Source organism: Marmota marmota, unplaced genomic scaffold (assembly GCF_001458135.2).
Source record: "Marmota marmota marmota unplaced genomic scaffold, marMar, whole genome shotgun sequence".
NCBI classification, from domain to species: domain Eukaryota; kingdom Metazoa; phylum Chordata; class Mammalia; order Rodentia; family Sciuridae; genus Marmota; species Marmota marmota.
In genome coordinates this window covers 2271510-2296753 of record NW_026000052.1, presented here as the reverse complement: position 1 = coordinate 2296753, position 25244 = coordinate 2271510, and the positions used below count along the sequence as shown (strand labels likewise).

Here is a 25244-nt window from a genome sequence, read left to right as displayed (position 1 = left end):
TGGTCACGTCAGAGCCGTGTGTGTCCCAGCAGGCCACACCAGGGGGTTTGCCCCAGACAGAGGCCTGTGCCACACCAAGGCTGCATGCAAGCAGTCGCCTTACCCACTGTGCCCAGAAACAGTGGGGTCCCCAGTGGGAGAGGCTTCTGAGCTCCGGGTGTGCGTGGCGTCACAGAGGAACGACAGGGAGCCCAGAGGTGCTTACAGGGCCCTGAAGGCGGTCGATTCCTGCCCCTCAAGGAAGAATGGCCCATCCCCCCACAGGGAAAAGACAAACCCGCTGCCCAGCCGCTGCCCTGCAAGCACTAGGCTGTCCATGCCCAAGCTGGCTTCCCCTGCAGGACAGCAGATGGGGCCTTTGGACTCCTTTTCCAGCCCCGAGCTCATGAGTCCGGACCTATGCACTACTTCCCACCTGTGGGCACAGCTCGGGAGGCCCCCGGCTCTGCTGAACAGGGAGACGTGAGTGCAGACGCTCACCCGCTCCTCTGTTCTGTTCTGGGACAGGTGAGCACCTGTCCTCGGACTCAGGAACAGCTGGGGCTGCCGCGAAGACACTGTGTGAGCTTGGCACCTCTGGGCCTGGTTTTCCGGCTGTAAAACCAGCGGCTGGAACAAGGTAATCTCCCAGCTCGCCCTCCAGGACTCCCCGACCCCTCAGTGCCGCCAGCAAGTCCAGACCAAGTGAGGACCTACAGGCCCCAACCTATCGCTATGTCCGGGGTCCGACCTCAGTGGCAAAGGCGTCTCCTCCCAAACTATTTACCCACCTGCCTCCGATTAGGGCTGATTTAATGTATTCTGCAGTGATCGGAGTGACTGCTTCGGACCAACGGCCTCATCAAAACCTTGTTGCGGTATTTAATCTGGAATTAAACTGTTTGCTGTTCAAGGTCTGGTGTGAGCACTTCATGAAAGATTGATTGTTTTCCTTTATGAGGCTGCGATGCTAATTGCTCGTTGTTGTGTGGGTGGTGCAGGAGGAAGAGGCTGATTAAGAAAATAAGAGGACCTGAGCTCCCGGCGGTCGCCGCAGGTCAGCCCAGCTCCCTGCTGCAGGAGAGGGGTGGGGGCTGCAGCTGTGTTTGCCTGGGCTCTTCCCCCACTGGAGACCACACCCATGCTCAGGCCCTTAGCCACCTCAAACCACTAACACCCTGGATAGGAGCTTCTGCCCACAGGGCTGGGAAGCCCAACCTTGGGAACTGACCCTCAGTAAATGAGAAGGTGCCCATCACCTAAGCTGGGACTCCGCCCTGCCCAGAGGCACTCCTCAGATGGACATGTCCTGTGTCACAGGCTCCAGCCTGAGCCCTAGGTCAGGAAGGCTGATAAACAGAACACCATTACCATTCTACAAACCTTGAAGGACCAACTGCCCACCCTGGTCTTCTGCAGAGCTGCCCAAATCGACTCGACTATAAAACGTTTCTCCACGAGCATCCCCCGGGCCTTGACTCTGCTTGTAATACATCAGAGTAGAAAACTAAGCACGCACAGGGCCGTGGACACCATCAAAGTACACGAGGGTTTTTGAGGAGGAAAGTCTTCCTCTCTTAGGTCCGGCCTCTGGAGGCATGCAAATTAACTGACAAAAGACGGATTGGCGGGAGAAGAGGGGTACAAATTTTATTAATATTTACACGCACAGAAGTTCAAAGGCAATAAGTAAAACTCAAAGACACAGACCCCAGGGTTTAGATTCAATTTTAACAAAGAAGAGGAGACTTGGGCTTGACGGAGGGCGAACAGTGGAAAGGTGCAGAGGCACGCGGAGCGAGCCTGGTGGAAGGGGAGGGCTGTTATGGGCCTGCTCTCAGGCTCCTCTGGGTGCCACCTCTGCAGCCCCAGGCACAGTGAGGTTTATGTCTTGCTTTTAGGTAGGAAGAGGAGGGAGGAGAACTCGTTCTGGGTCTGATTCTCGATTGCTTTCTTCTTAAAATATCTCTCCTGCCAAGGTGGCATGGGTTAGGTGGCACATCCTGGTGCCCTTCAGGGAGTTCCCCCCGAGGGCCCTAGAATCAGAGCAGGCTGGGCAGCGCGGGGGCCTCATCAGACTTCTAAGCCGAATGTGGACAGATTTGAGCTCCACATGTGTCCCTGGCGGAGTTTGGCTGTAACAGCAGAAAAATGGGCCAAGCTAAAGGTCGAGCCACAGGACAGCAAACCGGCTGCATGCATGCAATGACGCCCGCTGCAGCCCGCACACGTGGCAGCCATGACTGTGGTGAGAGGGGCGGTGCAGTGGCAGCCCGAGCCAGGGCCCTGCCGGGGACGGATGGCAGGACAGACTGGGCGGCCAGGTGCCCCAGAGGGGCTGGGATGTGGGTGCTGGGCCGCCTTCTCACTGTGTCTGAGCACCTGCCTCAGCAGCAGCTCGCTGACCTCTCTCTGGGCTGCGACTCAGAGAACGACGAGGCCCCAGGATGTGACGGGGCAGCTGGTGCCTCTGGCTCAGGCTCATCCCAGGGTCCAACCTCCCGCCTCAAACTCAGACTGGAAATGCAACGAGGAGACAGCCCCCATCCACCCGTCCACCCGTCCACCCGTGCACCCGTCCACCTGTCCACCCGTGCAGTGCAGGACACCCTCAGGCTGTGAGAGCAGATGCCACACAGAGGAACAGCCCCAGGTCATGCTGTCCCCTGTCTCAGGGGGGCCACAACCTGGTGCTAAATCTGCAAGTGTCTCTGCGTTCTCCCTCATCCCTGGGCGTGGCCTGGCCTCCTGCAGACACGCACAGCCTTCAGGAAATGGGCCTGCCCTGTGGGGCACACTGCCCCTCACTGTGGAGAGCGGGGAGGACCACAGCCTCAGTGTCCATCCCAGAGCCACCCTGGACTTTCCTCCAGTGTGTGGTGTCCGTGCAGGCTGGCCGTTCCTGACTCTGAATATCCAAGGCCACTGAGGCTGTTGGTCCCACAGATGAAGAGGCCTCGGCCACTGGGAGTCAGCAGCAGTCCACAGCCAGCACAGCTCCTCTGCCCTCCTGGCCTCCCCAGGGCTCCCCAAAGTGACCAGGAGGCCTTGGATTCATGGTGGGTGGGAGCGTGAGGTTCCCACAAACTCTAGAGTGAAGCCAGCAGGCTGCAGAGAACGGGGGTGAAAGGCCCGCGCCCCCTCTCCCTGCAGGTGGCCTCAGACGGGGCCAGGTGGCCTTCCCCATCCCAGCCACCCCTGCACCTGGCCCTGGTCCTGCATGGGGCAGACACCCAGAGACCCTGGATGCATGTGTGGGTGTGGGGGCTTCCCTCTGCCCCTCGGCCCTGAGATGTGAACCAGAAGGGACAGGTGAGCGTCAGCGTGGGGCTGGGGAGGGACAGGTCACACACACAGGGGTTGAAGGAGGAAGGACCCACGGGAGCAGCGGCCTGGCACGTGGACTTTTTAACAAATGATAAGCTCGTGGAGAGGAGGCAAGACCTAGGGGTGTGGGCTGGGGCTGCAGTGACCGGGCAGTGACTCAGAGAGGGCCGGATCAGAGCTATATGGCTTCCTTGTGCAGACTCACTTCTGCCTCTGTTCCCAGCCACAGTGATGAGAACTCCCTCGCCCTGGAGCGGGAGGAGGGGGCAGGCTCCAGGAGGGTGGGCCTCCGGGAGCAGGGCATTGCCAGAGGGGGGCTCCCTCCCCAGGGGTGCTTCCCGCCTCCAGCCTGGACCAAGGGAGGCTGGGGCCAGGGAAGGAGGCTCAGCCTCGGAGCCCTCAGGCATACTCAGAAGCCGGAAGGTGTCCGTGGAACATCAAGGATGGTGAGTGGCCTTTTAGATAAGACTTCACTCCCTAACTGTCCTGCGAGCAGGTGATGTGACTTGAGGGAAAGCACTGGAACTCCTAGACACACAACTGCTCTCGCTCACACGAGGCCCAGGAAGCAGAACTCGCACATCCCCCAAAGGGCCATGTGCCCAGAGCACCCTCAGGTGTGGCTGCAGAGCCTGGTCCCAGGGTGCCTCTGGCTGGAATCCTGGTGGCCTTTCCATCCCCAGGAGGCAGCCAGGCTCGAAGCTTCCTTATCCCTGTGGCTCGGGGACCCTGGGAGCAGCAGGTGGGCCTGGATCCCGCCAGCTGTGACCCTAGCAGCAGGAGCTCCTCATCTGAAGAAGTTCCACTCCTATTCCCCTCTGGGGGGGTGGGAGCTGGCAATGCTGTCCTCTCCAAGGTTGTTTGGATCTGAGGAAGCAAGCCGAGGAAGGCCTCATGGTCGCCAATCACCACGTAGACGAGCGTGATTATTATCTCTGCCCTTTGCCTACAGGACGCAAAGTGAAAAGGAACTCAGTCCCAGTGCTTGGGCCCCTCCTTTACCCCAAACCCAGCTCCTTCCTACCCTTTGTGGGGATGGGTCCCCCATGCACGTCACCTCCCAGGCATGCACACACATACACAAACACCCTCCGACCCCACAGAGACAGTAGGTTGTCTCCTCTACCTCCTTGTGATGGGTGGATAGGTGGATGGATGGATGATTGGTGGAAGGAGAATGAATGGGTGGATGGATGGTGGATAAATGAAGGGAAGAAAGGATGGGTAGACGGATAGATGGATAAGGCTGGCTGGCTGGATGGATGATGAGTGGAAGAAAGAATGGATGAATAGTTGGTGGAGGAGGGATGGATGGAGGGATGGATGGGAGGACAGGTTGTAGATGAACGGATGGGTGAAGGTTAGTGGATTGCATGTGCTGATCAGTTTGTCTTAGACCTTCTCAAAAAGCAATCTGTCTACATGGTGGAAAGATTTCAAGATTCCCTGTAACAGTAATGGCCACAGTGGGGTGCTCTGTGCCTCCACTGCATGGAGTCCTTGGGTGCGCTCTGTTTTTGCCTTTGCCCATGGCAGCAGCAGTCGGTGTCTCCCTCCACCTTTGTTGTCTCCCTTTGAGTCAGAGAGGCCCCAGGGGGCTACAGAAGGCCCCTGGATCTTTGTGACCTGCAGAACAGATGGTCCAAGGAGGCCAGTGGGGGCCCTGTGAGGCTCACATCTGCGCTCTGACACCTGCTAGTAAGGTCTCAAGTGCCACCCCACATCTTACAGGGGACCAAGGTCTGCTCTAGGGGAGCCACCTGGAGATGGGCCTGCAGACCCTGAGCCACCGGCTTCTCGCTGGTCCAGCTGCTCCTTGGTGGAAGGGGGTGGGACCACTCAGAGATGGGCCGCGAGGGAGCCACAGGCACTTTGGTCCTCGGCCTGGTGATGAAGTATTGTCTCCTTCTTTGCCAGACCACCTGTGGGCCTCGTCATATCTTGGGGCTGTTTCCCCGGAGCTGGTCTCTGCTAGGAGGGCTGGACAGGGAGACCCAAGGCTCCACGCCAGGTGCGCCTCGATCCTGCTCCCGGGGCCCCTCCAGAGTGCAGCTGCCTCTTCTCTGGAGCAGCTGGGGGAGCACTGTCCCCACCGCCCACTAACCCCGGCCTCCTCGAGGGGAACGGGAGCAGCCTCCTCCTAGCCTCACTCCAGGCACTGCAGGACAAAGTCTCCGCGGCCTGGGGTCTGCTGGACGACTCGGACTCTGGCCTCTGGCCGAGGAAGGCCAACCTCCCTTCCCAGAAGTCCTTCAGGCCCTTCCTGCCCCTGGGCAGCCTGATGGCTCCACTCCCTTTACCTGCAGGGACTGTGTCCAGGGAAAGGGAGGCCCTGGGGCCACAGCCTGAGACCCAGTGCACCCAGCTCAGACTCCAGTAGCTGGGCCAGGGCAAGCAGGAGAGGCTGATCCGAGGCAGGAAGGTGGCTTGGGCAGGGGTGTCACGGTGGGATCCTAAATGTCACCCAAAGGCCCAAGTGGTGCTGTGGGAGGTGGGGGAGCCTCTAGGAGCAGGGCCTGGTAGAAGGAAGTTGGGTCATTGGGGGCGGGCCTTGCAGGGGATGCTGTGACCCCACCCCTCCCACTTTCTTTGCTTCCTGGCTGCCATGAGGTGACAGCCTTGCCCTGCCACCCATTCCCTGTCATGAGGCACTGCCTCCCCACAGGTTCCAGCGACACTGGACTCAGATCTCGGAAACCGTGGCCCCAAATCAGCCTTCCTTCCTTTTAGGTTGGTTTTCTCAGGCACTTTGTCACAGTGGCAGAAAGCTGGCTAACACAGGCACGAGCAAGGGCAGAGGGAGGACAGTGACTGAGGAAAGGTCTGCCTTCTCCTGGGGGTTGGGTCAGGGCAGGGGCCACCAGGAAGGGCGACAGGGTTCCCACCTCCATCGTTCTGCCTCGCTTAGGACTTCCCCTCTCTCCCGGGTGAGTTCTGGGGCGGCAGTGACAAAGGGCCACAAAGCAGGGGCCCGTCTCACAGCAGGAAGGACGCAGTCTGAACACCAGGCACGGGCAGGGCGGCTCCTTCTGAATGCCGGGGAGCGGAGGTCGCAGGCCTCTCTGGGGCTTCAGGTGTCCACCTTCACCTCGCGCTGTGCGTCTCCACATCCAAATTTCCCATTTTTATACCGGCACCAGGGCTCACCCCGACGACCTCATCCTAACTAATTACCTCTGCCAAGACCCTGTTTCCAATAATGCCACACCCTGAGGTCCTGGTGAGGGCTCACACGGATCTGTGGACACATCAGCCCACAGCACATCTGTCCCTCCGTTTGGTGCACTTGGGCTCATCTGGTCAGTGGGCAAGCCATGCTGCCTCTGATGGGAAACACCCATCAGGAGGGCATTCGATGGGGCCTTGGGAGGCCAGCCCAGCTGCACCGTGAACGAGGGCCAAGCTCGACCCCTCCGAGCCCTGCCTGCTACTTCCAACCAGGACCATCGCCCCAGCCGACGGGCGCATCTCGCCTGCCTTGCTCCACCAAGCTGCAGAAGCTGCTGCCTGGGTCGCATCCCTGGAGGCCAGGCCGCTCTCCGTCCAGAGCCGCCTGGTTCACAATGTCCATTTGCTCACACGAGCTCCTGCTTGTCCTAAGGTGCCCGAGTGCACCTCTCGGCAGGGCTGCTACTCAAGTTCATGCTGACAGCTTTGCCAGCTCGGCCCACAGGCATGGGACGAGCCTCCCAGGGACATGCCTCCCAGGGACATGCCACACCCTTGTCAGGCTGCAGCATGGCTTTGCATTCTGGCACAGAATCACCTCTGGGTTCCATAGCCAGCCACTGGACAGCAGGTCCTGTGCATCTCAGCCCCGGCCAGCGTGTCCTCTCAGGACAGGACGAGGGTGAGCTGCGTATGCAGGTGGTGCCTCAGAGCCCACGGGAGGCCAGTCCTTGACGGGGCGTGACCCTCCCGCCGCATGGCTCCACGCACCTGCTCCTTCGCTCTGTCTTCAAGACGCAGAAAGCAGCTTTAAATTCCAACCCACGCTGCTGGGAAAACAGAAGCCCAACTAGAGCTCCACAAAGCGTCTTCTGCTTTTAAACCAAGGGATTTGGTCAAAATATTGTGTCTGAATGACTTGTGCGCTCGCTCTTTATCCCCTCGGCGCCGCGACGCTCTTCACTTGAAATCAGCTCGACGCCTTTGTTCTGCTCGTCCCCATTCCAAGGGAACCTCCTTCCTCCGGTGTATGGACACCATGTGGTGAAGTCAGAGGAGGTCCCCAGGCCCTTCCTACCCACCGTGCGGTCCCCGCTGCCCTCTGTGCAGGGACACGGCCGCCCAGGTTCTGGCTGGTCGTCCTGGTGTTTTCTTCCCCTCCCTCCCCCTCCTCTCCCTCTTTTTCTGCCTTTTCTGTCCTACAGGAAGACTTCCCTGCCCTGCCACCCCCACTGCAGCAGCACACTCACGGCATAGCCCAGTGGGCAGCTCACTCCCCAGGGACACAGCCGTCCTCCTCCTTTTCCAAGCTACGTGGCGCACAGTGTGCCCCGTGGGGCTTCTGCCGCGGTTCCTCTGCGTCCACACCGCAGACCCAGGTGCTGCTGGGTGGCCTTGGTGTAAGAGCTTCAGTGTCTTGGAGGGCGGCCTCGGGCTGCTGGGCGGAGCAGCCATGCGCTGCATGAGACACGGCCAGGCCAACGGTCCTGCCATAGCCGTCGCCCAGGCCCCTCCACAAGGACGGTGCCAATTCTCACTCCTCCCAGCCACCTCCGTCCACCGGAAGGACTGGCTGCTGGATGGTGCGAATGGGATCTCCCGAGGCTTACTTGACGTTTCATGTCACTCTTGCGGACAGCTCTTCATTTTCACTGTGTCCTTCCTCGCTGGGTTCTGGCCTTGCCCGGAGCCCCTGATAGACAGGGATTGCCACCTCTTTGGTGAAGCAGGACACGTTCACTGAGCACGCAGCACTGTGCCCACGTGAACTCGTTTGCTCTTCCCCATTTCATAGGTGGGGACACTGAGGCCTGGGAAACCCAGGAGTGTCCACCTCTGAGCTGACACTCTACCAATGCCTGCCGGGGCTGGGAGGCTCCCTGCTGGAGGGCTGGCGACCCGCCCTGGCGGTGCCTGACCCCAGGGACCATGCCCTGGTTAAGGGTGCTGGAACAGCAGCCTTGGCAGTGGCCCACCCCCTCCCCCTGCAGAGCCCCCACCACACTGTGGCTAGGAGCCACTGGGGCACCCAGGAATGAGCACCCGGGAATGAGCACCAACCAGACCCAACCGATGCCAACAGTCCTCTACCCAGAACCTGCTCCCTTGGAAGGAATTAAGAAGGAGAAGCCGGGGACAGCCGCCCATCTGTCCCTGGGCAGCCGCCCTCCTCCCTCCCACTGGCCCTCCTGAGGGTGGCATTGATGTTCCCACATACACTTCAAGTCTTCACGGCACCTATGGCCACCCCTTGATCCACTGGGAACGCATGTCCCTGTGGATGGCTGCAGATCTGGTCCCTCATTCCCACTTCTGCCTAGTTTCCACTGTAGGAGCTGCCCTGCTTCTTCGTCCAGCAGCACACAGGCCAGTCCAGGGGCAGATGCACCTTTAGCTGTACTGGTTCTGCTACTACAACGGGAGGTGCCCACCACCGGCTCCATGTCCTCCTCAGGGGCTGGTGACAGCAGACCTGCAGCCATGTGGCTGCTTTGATTCACACTTGCACGTTCAGGCAGGGCCAGCCATCTGTGCAGGTCTGACCACCTGTGCAGGTCTGACCACCTGTGCAGGCCTTTTTGGATCATGTGGCTCCCTCTCCTCAGCATCTCCTGGTGTGTGTGGATTAGCCCACGTCCCAGCAGGAAGCACGGTCTAGTTGGGTGACGGAGGGCAGCTGGCTGTGCTGTGGGCAGCCTGAAGGGCACAGTATGACAGGAGGGCCATCTTGAAGAGGGGCTCATCAGCCTGTGTCTACCCCACACAAGGAAGCTGCTTGCTGCTCCCACACCGACTGCCTGTCCCCAGATGCAAGAAGACACAGGGAGACAGAGGGTTCACGGTGGCTTAGCACCCGGGGCTCAGGCTGGGAGGACACTCAGGAGGAACTGAGGGGATGGGAGGCCTCCAGCCCTGCTTTGTCAGAGAGAACAGCCAAGGACACCTGCACCCTGTCTCCGCCTCTCTGAGCCTTGGTCTGTCCTAGATGGACACAGGTGGAGGTCAGTTAAAGCAGGGGAAAGAGATTTCAGTCAACCACTAGAGCAGAGCAAGGAACTGAGCCCTTCTAGATGCGAGCACAGGCGACCGGGTGTTTTAAAGGGAGAGCAGGGGAGTGGGGTTCAGGGGAGGCGGGACGCTGCTCACTGTGGGTTCCCCAGGAGCCTGGCTGCTGGCAGTTACCCAAGTCAGGCCTGTCCTTTCTGATGGGCACCCTTCAGGACAGTGACTCTCTCCAGTTCTTGAGAGGGACTCCCCTGAGCTTTAGGAGATAGAGATTCACATGTGCACGAAATGCAGGCCGGGGAGAAAGGAGAAGGGAGGGAGGGAGGAAGGAAAAAATAAAGAAAAGAAAGAAAGAGGAAGGAGTGGGCCCGCCGGCCAGGGCGCCACAACCAGCAGCAAGTGGTCCCAGCAGCAGGAGCCTCTCCTGCAGGCACCTGGGGGGCTGGGCCGGAGCCACCTCCAGCGGCCGGAGGCCTCGCTGGGCTTGGCCAGTGCAGGGGTTGCTCGGGGTTGACCTGCGGAAGCCAGGCTCTGCGGTCCCCCTGCCTGGTCCCCAAGTTGGGAAAGCAGCAGGTGCTCCAGCCCCAAGGAGGGAGGATCCAGTGAGGCCAGGAAGGCAGGTGCAGCCCGGGCGGAGCCCAGCTCTGCCCGGCTGCCAGCGAGCAGGGGACGAGAGCTCTGGGCCAGGTGGGGACCTGCAGATGGGCACTCGGGCGGGCTGGAGGGTGCCTCCTGGAACTGACTCTTTCTGGGGATTATTTGGGTCTGGATCCATCACAGAGGTATTGGTTTGGCCCCTTAAGATTGTGGGGAAGCCTGGATGCTAAGGAAATTCCCTCTCATAGAAGCTTCCAGCATAGTGGGAGGAAAAGGGCTTTCCTCATCCGTGACCTCATGAGAGTCTTGGATTCCAGAGATGCTCAGGAGACTTTTGCCTGGGCTGTTGGTCTCCTGGAGACCTCGGCTCCCATCCCGACTCCCCTCCACTGCACCCTCTTAAAGGGAGTTGAGCACAAGGAAAGTGGTCTCAGAGGGAACCTCACCCAGAGGGAGGAGCTCGGCGGGGGGCACTGGGCGGATCCCAGTGAACCCCGAGAAACAAGTCCACTGCAACCCTGTCCTCTGGGCTGCCACTCACCACCAAAGCCAGGACCAAGAAGCCAGACAAGAGCGTCTGGGCTGAGAACAGACATGTCCTACAGCCCCAGGGTTGCTCTGCAGGAGAGAACAATCCATGGTCCTCCGCCCCGTGGAGCTGGGCATGTTGACATCCTATCAACCAATCACCAGAAGAAGGGAAATACAGACCATGGACTCTGAGGCTAATTGAGGGGACAAGTGTACACTGAGGAAAGACACAGGAAGAGGAGAAGAGCTGGAGAGGGGGAATAGGGGAATGCTTTAGGATGTCGGTCCGGGCAGCTCTTCTATTAAGACCCAGAGCACAGGCGGCATGAGCAGAAACCCATGCGGGGCTCCTTCAAGTTAAAGCCCCCGCACAACCTGGGAGACAGGGAGTGGAAGGAGCACCCAGACTTCAGGGACACGCCCTTCCCCAGCACAGAAGGAGAGGTCTCAAAAGTGGGTGACAGGCGGCTGAAACAGACCTCAGGACGTGGGGAGCCTGTCAACACGTAGACACTCTCGAGCACAAAGCAATCGGGGTGGCGATGGGCTACTGGGGAACCAGAAAGCTCCGAGCTGGAAGCCAGGCAGGCCCTGCTAAATAATTCATGTTCAAGAAGACATCAAAACAGAAATTAGAACATATTTGCGGTGGCAGGTAATAAAATATTATATGTCAAAACTTGAGAAATGCAGCTAAAACAATATGTACAAGGAAATTTATAGTGCCGAACAATTATTTTAGAAAAGCTGAAAATGTGTGAGCTAAGCATCCATCTAAAAATATGCAAGAGAACAACAGGATAAAACAAAGAAAGTAGCAGAAATCAAATAATAAATAAGAAAGAGAAACATAGGCCAGAGAGGACTGGAAACTCCAAACCAGCTCCCCGGGACAGAAAGCCACACTGGCGGTCTTGGAGACATGGTCAAGATCAGACCCAGTCTGGACTGGTACAAAGTACTGGAAAGGGAAACCTGGTTACTCCTGCAACCCTGCTTGGCAGCTGATGGGAGAACATGGTATGAATACCTAGAAGTTTCCCATTAATGTATTTAAAAGCTTAAACAAAGCTGACAAATCCTTAGGGCAAAATGGCTTCCAAAATAAGAATAAATAGAAAACCCAACTAGCCCTTTAAACACTGCAGGATCTGAAATCATAATTTAACATCACCCCCCCACACACACACACACCAGTAAAACTGGACCCAGACAATGGTACCATGAGTTCTATTAACCATTCAGCAAACAGTAATTGGAATCTTGAAAACTCAATCCCAAAGACTAGAGAGACAGAAGCAGATGAGTGCAGCTGACGCCCACCCTGAGCACATGTCTCCCCCAGGACGCAAGGCTGGTGGGCACCAGAGAACAACGCTCTCGGCAGCTCTGACAGGTTAAAGGGGACCCTCGAGTCGCCACCTGCCACACGTTTAATCTCAGAGAGCTGGACGGAGTTAGACATCTGGACTTCTGCCCGTAGCTGGGTCACCTGTGGCAGGACCACCACCCCAGGAGGGCAGGACACCTGGCCAAAGCACACCTCACCTGAAGGCACCAGAGAGCTGCCAGAGAAGCCGGGGCTGAGGGTGCTGAGTCGGAAGAGGGGGAGCTGAAGGTGCCCGGTTCCTCCTCCAGCCTGGTGGCCACCTGCACATGGCACAGCTACAGAAAGACAGGCCAAGAAAGAAGCAGTGACCAAGAGGCTAAATATTTAAGCAGAACTTTCTAAAGTCTCAGCAACGTGGGGGAAATAAATGTGGGATTCAGGGCCCACCAAGGAGGAGAATTCTTGAGGAAAGCCCATCAGAAGATACCTCGGACTAAGGAGAGAGCCAGAAATAAGTCAGGTCTTCAGACCCTGAAATCCAGCCCCAGAGAAGCAGAGGTCCTCAGTGAGTGAAGTCCATGTGCTCTTACCTTAGATATCCAAGAGAAGCAACAGGAAGGACTTCCCTTCAGTAACGTAGCACCAACAGAGCAGCCACATGTTCTGTACAAAATGTCTGGCGCTGGATTAAATATCACCAGTCAATCCGAGAGACACATCAAGAGGGAAAATGTAAACAGAAGAGGCCCAAGGTATTCCAGATATTAGATTAATCAAACTTAGCCTTTGAATAACTCTGATAAAACAACCAAAAGGGATGATATAATACCATTCAGCCATCCGAGAACTGGAATATAAACACAAGTACTCAAGTTCAAATTCTAGTACAGGAAAGTAAAAATCAAATTCAAGAATGAGCTTAAAAGCAGAATCAACACAGCTAAAGAAAGAATTAGTGATTTGGAAGACAGTTTTCAATAGGAAACATCCCGACTAAAGAAAGGTAGAAAAGAAGAAAAAATATACCCAAAAAACATGAGAGGCGCCCAAGACACCCTGAAGAGGTAAAGTGCATGTTTCACAATGGAGGAGGCAGAGAAAGGAGAAAAGCAATATTTCCCAAACTTACAAAAGACATCAAGCCACCAACTCAGAAAAGGCTCTGAGCCCCAAACAGAATGAACAGAAAGAAAATGCCACAGAGTCACCTCAGGGGGGTTCATGAAAAGCAGACAGTGGCTCCTTGTGAGCAGTTGGGTGCTTTGGCTGGGTGTGCTGCTTTCCTGGGTAGTCATCCTGCCTGGTGGAGACCCAGCTACTGACAGATGTTGAATTTTGTCAAACTCTCTGAGATGTATGTGAAACATGTAGCAGTTGGTAATTTGATGCTATCCTTTAATTCATTAATGTTGTCAGTAACACTGTTTTCTAGTGTTAACCACTTGCATTCCTGTCTCCAAAGCAGCAATAAAAGTAATCATGGCATCCAGAAAAATGGAGTACCACGTTTTAAGTGCTGAAAGAAAAATAGCTGCTAGCCAAGAATTTTATACCTAACAAAACTATTTTTCAAAAATCGGCGGGGGCGGTCAGATCAGGGACAAAGCACCCTTGTACTCAGCATGGCACAGGACGGTCTAGCCAGGAATAAGCAAGAAAAAGAAGTAAAAGGCATGTAGGTAGAAAAAATATGTTTGCCTATGACATGATTGTTTATTAGCAAACCCAAGGAACTTACCCAGACCCCTGGCACCCGGTTCAGCAAGGTCATGTAATACAAAATCAATACACAAAACCTAATCCGTTTCTCTGTATTCAGAACAAACTTGTGAAAACCTAGACCACAAACCAACACTATTTAAAAAGAAAATAAGATGCCTCAGCAAAAATTTAACAAAATATGTACAAGACTTGTATGTCATGGGTTAGATCCGAGGTGTCCTCCATAAGCTGAGACAATGCCACAAAGGTTAGAGGTGAAGTGATTCAATTAGAGAGCCTTGACCCAGTCAGCACATTAATCTACTGACCTGGATTAACTGGGCGGTCACTGCAGGCAGGTGGGGAGTGGCTGGAGGAGGTCGGTCCCTGGGGGGTGGGCTTTGGGGTTCACAATCTGTATCTGGTCTGCAGAGCTCTCTCCCTTTCTCCCTCACTCTCTCTCCCCCCTATCCCCCCTCTCTTACCCCCCTCCCTCTCTCTCTCTCTCCCTCTCTCCCTCTCTCTCTCCCTCTCTCTCTCCCTCTCTCTCTCCCATTTTGTTGTTGCTAGGTCCTAAGCCCCTTCCCTCTGCCACACTCTTCTTCCTTGATGTCCTATGTCACCCCAGCCCTAGAGCAATGGAGCCATCTGTCTTTGGACTGAGACCTCTGAAACTGTGAGCCCCCAAATAAACTCGTCCTCCCTTAAAATCGTTCTTGTCAGGTCTTGAGGCCACAGTGGTGAAAAAGCCGACTAAAACAGACAATTATGAAATGCCGATGAGAGAAATGAAAGATCTGAATCAGCCCAGGGACATCACACGTTCCTGGATCGGCAGAGGGAAGACACTACTTCTCCCCTGACCTTCGGACAGGTTCCACTCCATCCTGTCACAACCTAGCCAGGTTTTGTAGATGTAGCCAAGTGACTTCTAGAGTACACACGGAAGGACAAAGGACAGAAAAAAGGGACGTAGGAATGAAAGTGGAATCCACCACAAGGTCAAGCAACTGTGAAGAAGAGCAGGCAAGTCAGCCTCCTGAACTTGAAACAGGTGGTGTGGCCAGTGACAGGCTGTGGTCCTGGCAGAGAGTGGGCAGCAGGTCAGTGGAGCAGAGGAGCATGCTCAGACCTCACGCTCCAGCAGGCCAGCGGCTGGTGGGCAAGGCACGGAGGCCAGGGCGTGGGGAAGGACGGCTCTCAGCTGCCCTGGCTGCACCGTCACACCATACACAAAAACTGATCCAAAATCAATCACAGACTTAAAAGTAAAATACAAAATCGCAAAAATTAGGGGGGAAAATGGGGATCATCTTCAGGACCTAGGATGGGAATTTTTAGCTGACACCAAAAGCAATGACCCTAAACAGGAAGCTTGGTAAACTGAACTGAATTAAAACATCCGCCTGTGAGCAGCATCTCACCCCGTGGATGATCCAGGTGTTCAGCGAGGTCCCGGTGCGTTGCAGGGCCTGAATGGATCAGTAATGTGTTGACGTAAGGAAAAGAGACGGTCTCAAGCACTCAATCTCACCAAGATCAAAGAAATGTAATAAAAATTTCAATACTCATATGACTTTAAAATAAAAATACTGACAACTAAATATAGAAGGGAATTTCTTGAACGTAAGGACAGCTATCTTCAAAAAGCCAATCAGAAAGCCACAATTAACTATAAGGCATTAAAATCTTTCCCTGTCAAACCAAGACCCAGACAAGGTGACCCTCCCTCGCTGCGTCAGCACTGGCAGGATTTCTGAGCCAGAGAGAAACACGCAACAGAGGCCTCGAAAGCAAGAGGCAAAGTGCCATCACCTGCAGAAGGTGGGTTGGTTTCCCACATCAAAACAATCCAAATAAGCATAAGACACATTATTAGAATAAATGAGAAGATGCAGCACAGCTGTTGAATGAAAAATTATATGTAAAAAATAATTGCTTTTCTTTACACCAACAACAAAGTTAAATAAAGTAGAAAATGAAAATCTTAGAGGCATAACTTGGAATAGGATCAAAAATATTCGCTATCTAGAAAAAGCACAGCAAAACACAGAGCATGATGAAGCGGCCGATAAAAGACGTTGAGCTTTGCTGAGGAAAGCAGCCAAGTGTGTCCCCCTTGTGGCAGGGTGGGCAGGGGCAGGGACCGTGCACCACCAGGTCCAAATGCTCATTTTCTCCCCAGTGGCCTGTGATGTCGACGATAGGCCTGGCTCTAGTGTGGTACTGAATTTGAAGATCTGTTTCCAAGATGCATTTGCAAAGACGAAGGCTGAGATGGGCCCAGATTCTCCGGAAGGAAGTAGCGCAGGAGCAGGGAGTGTCACCGTGAGGCTGCAGGCACCTCCACCTCTCCTCAGCGTCCCCACTTAACCCCCACCTCACATTCATACACAACAGAGGTCCGTGCAGTACGGAAGGCCAGAGGAAGAAAGGAAAGGTACAAAGACCCCAAAGGAAGGAATGAGATTGTCGTTGTTCACAAATGTGATTGTGTATGTGGAAAATAAAGAAGAATTCCAAGCTGTTTGATTCAGCTGGATTGTTGGAAAGATCAACTGCAAAAATAAATGGTCTTCCTAACAAACACTTGGGAAATAAAATCTTTCAAATAGCCTTTAAATAGCACCAAATATCTAAGAATGAAAGGAATTATGAAATGTGCAAGATGTCTCCACTCAATCCACAAAACATTCCTCAGAGAAATTTAGGAGCTGAATACACAGAGAGCCATTCAGGGTCCACGCACCGGACACTCCATGTTGTGAAGACGTCAGTCCTCCCCAGATTGACCTGAATCAAAATCTCAACATGTTCTGTGCAAATTAACAAGCACATTCTAAACGCCGTACAGAAGTTCAAAGGAGAAAGAATGTCCCAGTGTCCCTAAGACGTGGAACAGAGCTGGGACTTCCACTGTTACAGATCATGATGCATCAGAAGTCGCGTGAGAGACAGCCAGGGCCTAGGCACAGCAGCAGGCTCCCAGGCCACGGAGTGGAGCTGAGCACCCCACACACACACACACACACACATATGCTCACATGCACACATGCAAACCCTCACACACATATACACATCACACTCACATGTGCACACACACACATGCTCACATGCACACACATGCACATGCTCACATGTGCATGCTCACAAGCACACACACACATGCACACACACATGCTCACATGCACATGCTCACAAGTGCACACATGCATGCACACACATGTGCACACCCTCACACACATATGCACATGCACGTGCACACACACATGCTCACAAGCACACACATGCACACCCTTGCACACATAGTCATCAAATTGACATCAGCAATGTTTCTGCCATTCACTGGAGGAAAAGAAAAATCTTTTTCAATAAATGATGCTGGACTAGTTGAATACCTGTATGGGAAAGAACACACTTAACCCCCACCTCACATTCATACACAAAAATTAGTTCGTGACCAGTGTCTAGCCTTAGCTTTTATAGGAACAAAAAGCAATGACCCGAAAATAAAAATTTGAAAAATTGGACCTCGTTGAAATTAAGAACTTCTATTTATCCAAAGACATCATTATGGGAGTAGAAAGGCAAGAAACAGATGAGATTCTTACAAAACACATATCCAAGAAAGAACTTGAATCAAGAATTTATAAAGAATCCTACAAAGAAAAAGAAAATAAGCCAATTTTTTCAAATGAGCAAAAGACCAGATGCTTCTTAAAAGAAGATACACAAGCCAATTAACCATAGTCATCCAGGAAATGCAAATTAAAACCACAGGGAGATATTCCCATGTACCTATAGGAATGGTTAAAGTCAACAGATAATAATAAGTGCTAAGGAGATTTTGGAGCAACTCGTGTTGAGGTATTTATTCAACAGAAGTGCAGAGGTCCAACAAAGGACACATGGACCAATGTCCAAAGCAGCCACACTCACAGCCAAAACCTGCCGACAACCCAAGGGACCCTCAGCTGATGAACAGACACAGAAATTGTGGCACATACTCAGAAAATGGGAAGCTATACAGTAGTGAAGGAAAAAAGGAATCTCACAGATACAACTTTGAATGAAAGAAAGCAGACACTAGAATGTACATGGTCTGGATTCTATTAACACAAAACTTAAACTCAGGCTGTAATTTGATAAGTAACATGGGATGAACCCATCTTTTCAAAGACACAATCTATCAAAACTCACACAGGAGAAATAGGACGTCTGAACAGGCCTATCTTTATTAACAAAATCGAATCAATGATCAAAATCTTTCTGAAACAAAGGCACCAGGCCCAGGAGGGTTCGCTGGGGAATTCTACAAACCTGCAAGGAGGAAACTCCTCCCACACCCCTCCCAGGGGTTTGCCCTGGGCTCAGTCCTCTCCCGTGAAATGCCCGCACCAAGGCTTCCTTGCCTCGCCTGCCCTGCCCTTCCCACTTGCCTGGACACTGTAGACCTGGACACCAGGTCTACGCAAGAAATGCCTGAGCTGCTGTGGGTGACGGGGACCTGCAAGGACTGGGGACAGGAAACCTGTGTGTCTCCAGCCCCACGGGAGTGACCGAAGTGCACTAGCGCCTCTATTGCAGCCTGGCGCCTATCACCCGGAAACATCCAATTCCAAATGTCAATCCCAAATGTCGAAATCCCGTCTAAGAATGGTGAATCTGAAATCCTGGAAATCATAATCCTGAAAGTCTAAAATCTGAAATGCCAAAATCCACAAAGCTCAAATCCCCCAGCCACAGTTCCCACGAGAAAAGGCTGAGGCAGGAGCCGAGTCCTGGGGAAGGGCGTGGCCTCTGTCGGCCCCGCCCCTTTCCCGCTGAGAGGGTCCAGGAGCTTCTCAGGAGTTACAGCCCCACCCTGGGGAAGGAGGAGCTGAGTTCTGGGGAAGGGCGTGGCCTCTGCCGGCCCCGCCCCTTCCAGCTGAGAGGGTCCAGGAGCTTCTCAGGAGTTATAGCCCCGCCCTGGGGAAGCTGGGGGCTCCTGGCAGGTTTGAGGGTGGCGATGAGGATGCCCGATGCCTGCAGCCGTTCCATCCTGGTGGGTTCTGCCAAGGCCAGGTGCGCAGTGAGGCTTGCCATCGGGCTTCCTGCACCCAGGGGGCACAGAGGCCTGGGAGGATAGGTCGCCAGGAGCTGCCCAGGGACAGCAGAACCTGCACGTCCTTGGAACAGCTGGGCCCAGGAAGAGCAGCTGCGGTCACCAGCAGGGCTTCAGAAAGCTCAGGAAAGAGGGGGCCACCCAGCTGTCCACGTTTTCCATGTAACGCACTTTTCCAATGTTGGTTTTTCCTGCTTTTCCCCCACCCCCCCCCCACTTTTTAGGAGTTCACCCCCTACTACTTAAGTTGTCAGCAGTATTATTATTATTACTTACTGTGCTGTGTGTTTTATTTTCGCATCGACCCCAGTACAGGAAGTAGAAATCACGCGGTCGTTGTTGGAGCGTTCTAATTCGTTTTCCACATTTCTCACAAGTGGACTCGGTGAAATCGCGGGGTCACGGTGCTGGCTGTGCATGAGCGTCACGCAGCTCATAAAAGCAGAGAGCCCCTCAGCAAGTGGGGAGCTGTCCTTGGGGTACACCCGCCTTCCTGAAGGCCACATCCTCCGGTCTCTGTTCTTCGGTGACTGTCTTGTGGTGGCCACCCCTTGTGGGTTTTGGAAGAGGCCCCAGCTGTCCTTCTTCCTGGACCAGTTGTTCAGATGGTGAAATCAGCTTCAAAGACCTCATTTCCCTCCCCGTGAGGTTCAGTGGTGTTGTCATGGCCTGCGTCCTGGGGAGCAGGAGGACCCGAGTCCCCTGCTCTTCTGCTGGTGTCCCTTGGACCTTGCAATGGCTCTTAGGGTCATGCTGAATCCTGGTGACTGTCAGAGCCCTCAGTCCCCAGTGGTCAACAGAAAGGCAACAAAATAAGTGGTTTCACTGGGGCAGGTAACTTAGGAGCACAGAGCACCCTGGGGTCCCGACTCAGGAACTCAGCAGGGTCTGAGGAGGTGCTCAGGCCTGCCTATTGGCCTCACCCCAGGCTCCATGGCCATCTCTCAGGCTGCAAGGGACAAAGCCTGGGCTCTGAGGAGCTGGAGAGCCACGTCGACCAGGTCGGGAACCACCCATGGGGGCTCTTAGCCCACTTGACTAGGGGTCTCACCCTCAGTCTCATCCCCAGGAAAGAGATTTTTAACAAGTACCTCAGATAGTTCCAGCACTCGGGCAGCCTGGGAAAACCCACCTACACCAACCTCCTGAACCCCATCCACCCAGCCCAGGCCAGGCGGGGTCACCCACGGGGCTGTGTAAATACAGATGTGACCAGAGAAGATACAAATAAGTGAAGCATTGCGTGGCCTGGACTGGACCCCAAGGCACATACGGGGCCAGTTCTCCTGCTGATCTATAGTTTGGTACAGTTCCTATCAACACTTGCAAGGTTTTTGCAAACCGACGAGAATGTTTCCAGAATGTGTGTGGAAAAGAAAGGGTTTTTAAAAGGAAAAGCTCTGGAGGATTGGACCTGGAATCTGCCATAACTAAAACAGTTTTGAAAAAAAAATAGAATGGGAAGAACCATCTTATCTATAGTAAGACTGTCTACATGGGAGTATTGCAGCATCGGACAAAAGACAGGCATGATCACGGTGACCAAGCAGGTCCCAGAATTGGACCCCGAATCTGCCCAGCTGACTTCTAACAAAGGTGCAGAAGAAATTCAACACGGGAAGGATGGCATTTACAGCAAATGGGGTAGGAGCCCTAAGACACGGGTGAAGTGAACCTCAGGAAGTTTACAACGTCAATCTCAAGGCCTTTAGAAACACCTGGGAGAAACCTTCAGTACCAGGACCGAGCTCGTAGATTAGGCAAAGCGTGATCCATACAAGAGAAAGTCTGTGGCCTCTCGTCGGAGGTTCTGTGCAAAAGATCCCCATGAGCAGATGGAAGACGAGCGTGAGGAGAGGAGAGGACCTGCAGACCCGTATCCACAAAGGGCAGGGACCCAGAGTAGACGGAGGAGCCTCAAAACTCCACGTAGAAAATAACTGAATTCCAAAATGGGCAAGAGGCGTGAACAGACGTCTCTCCAAAAAGAGCAGCTGGCAGGCAGGCCTGTGACAAGAGCCCCTCGGCATCAGCCACCAGGGACGCACAGCCACACCACAGGCGTCCCGCAGACCTGGCAGAGAGCCAGCAGCAGACAGCCCACACCCACGGGGCGCTGTGAGGCTGTGGGCCCTGGGCCTCTCCCAGCACCGAGACTGCGAAAGGCCACAGCCACTCCGGAAAACAGGCTGGCGGTTCTTTGTAAAGCAAACCTAGGTACGTACTGTGCTTGCCAGCGACTGCACACCCGGCACCTACCCCAGAGAAAGGAGACATGTTCATGGAAAACCCAAACACAAACGTCTGTAGCAGCTTATTTGTAACAGCTCCAAACAGCGAACCACCCAGGTGCCCTTCAACAGGGAGCAGATAAATAAGCAAAGCGAAGACTTCAGCATTGAAAAGACAGAGGACGGGCCGCGCAGCAATTGGGGGAATCTCCAGGGACCCTGTTGAGTGAAAAGGGCCAATTCCAACAATTCCAAAGGCCACACCTCCCGGGGTTCACAGAGCTGGTGGGCAGCAGTCGGTAACAGGGATTAAGGAGAGGGCGGGACAGGAGGGCACAGGCAGTGGCTGGAGGGCTGTGCAGGTCACCCGCGTGAAACTGGATCGCACAGGGTCTCTCCGGATCTTCTGCCAGCTGCAGGAAGATCTGTGATTATCTCAAGACAACTTCACTACCCGTCCACCAGCCCAGCTGTCAGGATCTCTCAGGTGGCCAGGGACTCCCCGGGATTCTAGTGTCCCATCAAGGCTAAGTCTCAAGAGCCATGGGGTCAGGGCCATTCTCTATCGGTGACCAGGGCCAGGCCCGGGAAGGATGCTCAAAGAGGTACAACCACCCAGGGGAGGTGGGCTCACAACCCTGGCAGGGTACCTGCCTTCTCAGGAGCTCCACACCTAGTGTCACAGAGGGGCCACTCTGGGGATTCTCTGGACAGCGCTGGCCCTGAGATCCCCGAGCATTCTGCCATGGGAGACCTCAGGAATGACCTAGTGTGTGAGGAGTGGGGGTCTCACAAGGCTGTGAGCTGGCTCAGTGCCGGGAAATGTTCTGCAAAGTCAGGAGGAAGCCAGGCAGGGGCTGGGCTGGGCTCTAGCCTGCGTGAGGCACCGGGTTCGATCCTCAGCACCACGTCAAAATAAACAAATAAAGGCATGCTGTCCACACACAACTACAAAAAATAAAAATAGAATAAAGAGGAGTCCAGGCATGGGGCACACTCCTGTAACCACAACTGAGCAGGGCGATCCCAAGTTTGAAGCCAGAGTGGACAACTTAGGGAGACCCTGTCTCAAAACCTGGAAAGGCTGGGGCGTGGCTCAGTGGTGCAGCACCTCTGGGTTCAACCTCAGCACCCAAAAGAAGAAGTCGGGAGGAGGAAGAAGAATTCAAACCCAGGCCAGGCCTTGTCGGGGCTTCTGCGTCCCCAGGAGAGAGTCAGCACTGACCTAGGTGTCCGCGCCTCACAGGGAACAGGGTTGTGCCTCTGTTCCGGCACCTCCGGGGCTGGCAGGCCGGGTCCTGAGGTCCTCGAATGCAGAGGGGGCTCTGGTGGCACCTGCCTCCTCTCACGTGCCACAGGCCTCGTCACCACTCAGGTCTGTGCCTCGGGGTGTGGTTTGCTATGCCATAAGGTGACGGTCACGGGGCACTTCAGTGACTCCCACACACGTTTGCCTCTTGCCCGGGAGCTGGTCCTCGTCACCTGGGAAAGCCCTGGCATCCTCCCAGAACAGGGCAGACCAGGGTCCTGTCTCGGTGCGTCTGACTTCGGGGACTTCGTCTCGGGCCGTGTGGCTCCGTGGTCTTTCTGCTGCCCACGTGGTCTCAGCCGAGCTGACTCCCAGCCTCCGCCTCCAGGTGCGTCAGATGAGCCCACGGCCTCGAGGACTCTGGGCCTTCTGCTGCCACCAACCCAGGACTGAGAGCATGACACTCAGAGCCGGCCTGCTCCCCTGGGCTGCTCCGCGGGCGAGTGCGGCTCCTGAAGTCGGGAGGAAGGGTAGGCTGGGCCGAGAGGGAGATGGGCCTGGCTCTCTTCCTGTGGGCGCACAAACAACAGCGGCCGGTATCAGCTGAAAATCTTACAAAAAGCCCACTTTAAAATGAGGAACTACCTGATGAGAGTTCGTGCCTCTCCAAAGAAGGAAAAATGCCTGGTGGGTATTCTGACTGGACCAAAGGCTGCGTGAACACCGTGACACTGAGGGCCCTGCCCAGGATCGGCCATGGCCATGGGGCATCCCTCTCTCTCGGGACCCTCCCTCCTCGGGAGCTCTGCTTCCTTTCTATTACTCTACTACATCCCGTCACTTAGCTCTCGCCCTGTGTCTGTATTCATGAGACAAAGAGCTCCCTGTCACATCACCATGGCCCTCGTGAGCACAGTGTGGCCCTCTCGTCCAACTCCCCTCCACCCCTCTGCTGGGCCACCCCAGGCACAGCCCGTGGCTCCTGGGCCTGCCAGTGTCCAACCATCAGCCAGCCATGGGCTTGGGAGGCCAGGGACGGGCCACGCCCTGCAGGCTGGGTGGGGGGCTGGCATCTTAAATTGTAGGTTCCCAGGGGAGCCAGGCTGGAAGTGGCACGGCCCAGAGTAAATGGCTTGAAGTCAGAGGGAGAAACAGAGAAGAGAAAGGAATAGAAAGGGCAAGAGGACATGGAAACCCAGTGGGCACAGGGTGCCAGGCGCCTGCTCAGCTCCCAGAGCTCACAGCGCCTCTCACCTGGCACCTCGGCAGGGCCACCTCTCCTGCAGGTGAGAAACAGGCTCGCCACGTGCACCCAGGGCCACCCACCTGGCAGGGCCTGAGTCCCCCCTGGTCCCCCCGACACCCAGCTGGTGCCAGAGCCCTTGCTACCAAGTGCCAAGCCCTCTGCCTGGAGTAATTGGTGGTGGGAGAACTGTACAGAGAGAGGCGGGTGTGGGGGGGTCTTCCCTAAGACTCAGTCAACACTCTGAAATATTAGGAAACAGACAAGAGGTCATCTCCTGAAACCCCGAAGGAGCCCAGAGGGCAGCGGCCTGACGAAGGCTGCCTCCTGGGCACTCCTGGACCTGGAGCTGTACTGTGAGTGACCCTGAAGCTAGCCTGCCGGAACACGGGGCACCTGGGATGGCATCACATAACTAGTCCTTAGGTTGGGCGGGCAGTGCCTGCGGACTGGAGTCAGAGAGTGACCCGCTGCCAGGGACCTATGGCGTCCTGCAGCCAGGAGGCAGATGGCTCCATGGGGAGCACCGGCCAGCCTCCGGCACCGTGGTGCCCTCACCCGTCCCACGGGGCCCTGCGGCCCTGGCACCTCCTGCGGGAGGCGGCTGAGTGCGGGCGTGGATTACGGACTCGGTTTAATTTATTAATCTGCTAGAGCCGCTGGAGGCGGCTGGGCGCGTGGTGTGAGCCGTGTGTTCTGTCAGTTCAGCTGCTCGTATGAATCTGCCGGGCTGCGACAGACACAGGGCTTCTCTGCAGAGGGGAAACTAGCGCCGGCCCGGCCTTTTCCTGGGTAAGGAGCTAAGCGCTCTCCGGGGCCTGCCTGAGGAGCGCCAGCCTGGAGGAGGAGCGGGCTCCAATTCGCCGGAGTGGGAATCGTGCCCCTCCGTCCAGCTCCTGACCGGGGCCGCCACTGCCCATCTGGGTGGGGGAGGACTCTGCCCACGTGGGGCTGGGGATGGAACAAGGCAGGGCTGGGGGCAGAGAGCCAGGGCACTTGCTGTAGCTGGTGCCCTGAGAGCCGGGGGCACAGGCCGAGTCTCGGACCAGGAGGGGGCAGAGAGGGGCCAGATGGAGGAAGAGGCTGGCAGGTGGGAGGCACAGCGGGCAGCAGAGGCAGGAGGCAGGTGTCCAAGGCCAAGGCCAAGACCAAGGCCGTAAGCTGGTGGGGCAGCGCGAGCCACAGAGGGAAAGTCGGAGCTTGCAGTGCTTCTGGGAGGTGGGGTGGGGCCTTGGAGGGCAGCTGGCCGTTCCTCAAGGAGTTGGCCACAGACTGACCTCCCACATGCCCAGCCCACCCACCCCCAGGTGAGACGGCAGAGTGAGTCCACCCTCTCCTCACGGGGATCACAGCAGCACTCCTAACCACCCACGAGCGGAATCAGCTGAGGGTCTACTGGTAGAGGAACGAGAACGCCATCCCTCGAGCCGCCGAGCAGCAGTCAGCCATGGCAAGGAGCGAGGAGCCACCCACACCAAACCTGTGACCTTGAAAACACCTGCCAGCCAAGGAAGCCGGGCACAAAGACCCCCGGTGAGCCGGCCCATCGAGGACGTCCAGAACGGGCGAATCTGCAGGCAGAAAGTGCATGGGCGCTGGGGCGGGGGGAGAGAGCCGCAGCTACAGGGCGTGGGCTCTTCTTGAGATAATCATGACGCCCTGTAACTGACGCGGCCAAGAGATGCACAATGTGGGTGGCTGGAACCTCCGATTGCACACTTTAAAGGACAAGTTGTGTGGTGTGCAAGTTATATCAATAAAACTCGCATGAAAATACA

General features: G+C 55.5%; 2 long non-coding RNA genes across 4 annotated transcripts; one reads left to right on the top strand and one right to left on the bottom strand.

The window, feature by feature from the left end:
• Positions 1-1603: 1603 nt before the first annotated feature.
• On the bottom strand, positions 1604-25237 carry LOC125619725. 3 transcript variants are annotated; one of them, XR_007351276.1, is made up of 4 exons: positions 24808-25237; positions 22200-22792; positions 19020-21740; positions 1604-4252 (listed from the first exon to the last, which is right to left on the bottom strand). It is a non-coding gene; the product is annotated as an uncharacterized LOC125619725 (long non-coding RNA). The 3 variants fall into 3 exon arrangements; XR_007351274.1 differs by having other exon boundaries at positions 19020-22792; XR_007351275.1 differs by lacking the exon at positions 19020-21740.
• On the top strand, positions 22821-25244 carry LOC125619726. The gene is made up of 2 exons (XR_007351278.1): positions 22821-24258; positions 24759-25244. It is a non-coding gene; the product is annotated as an uncharacterized LOC125619726 (long non-coding RNA).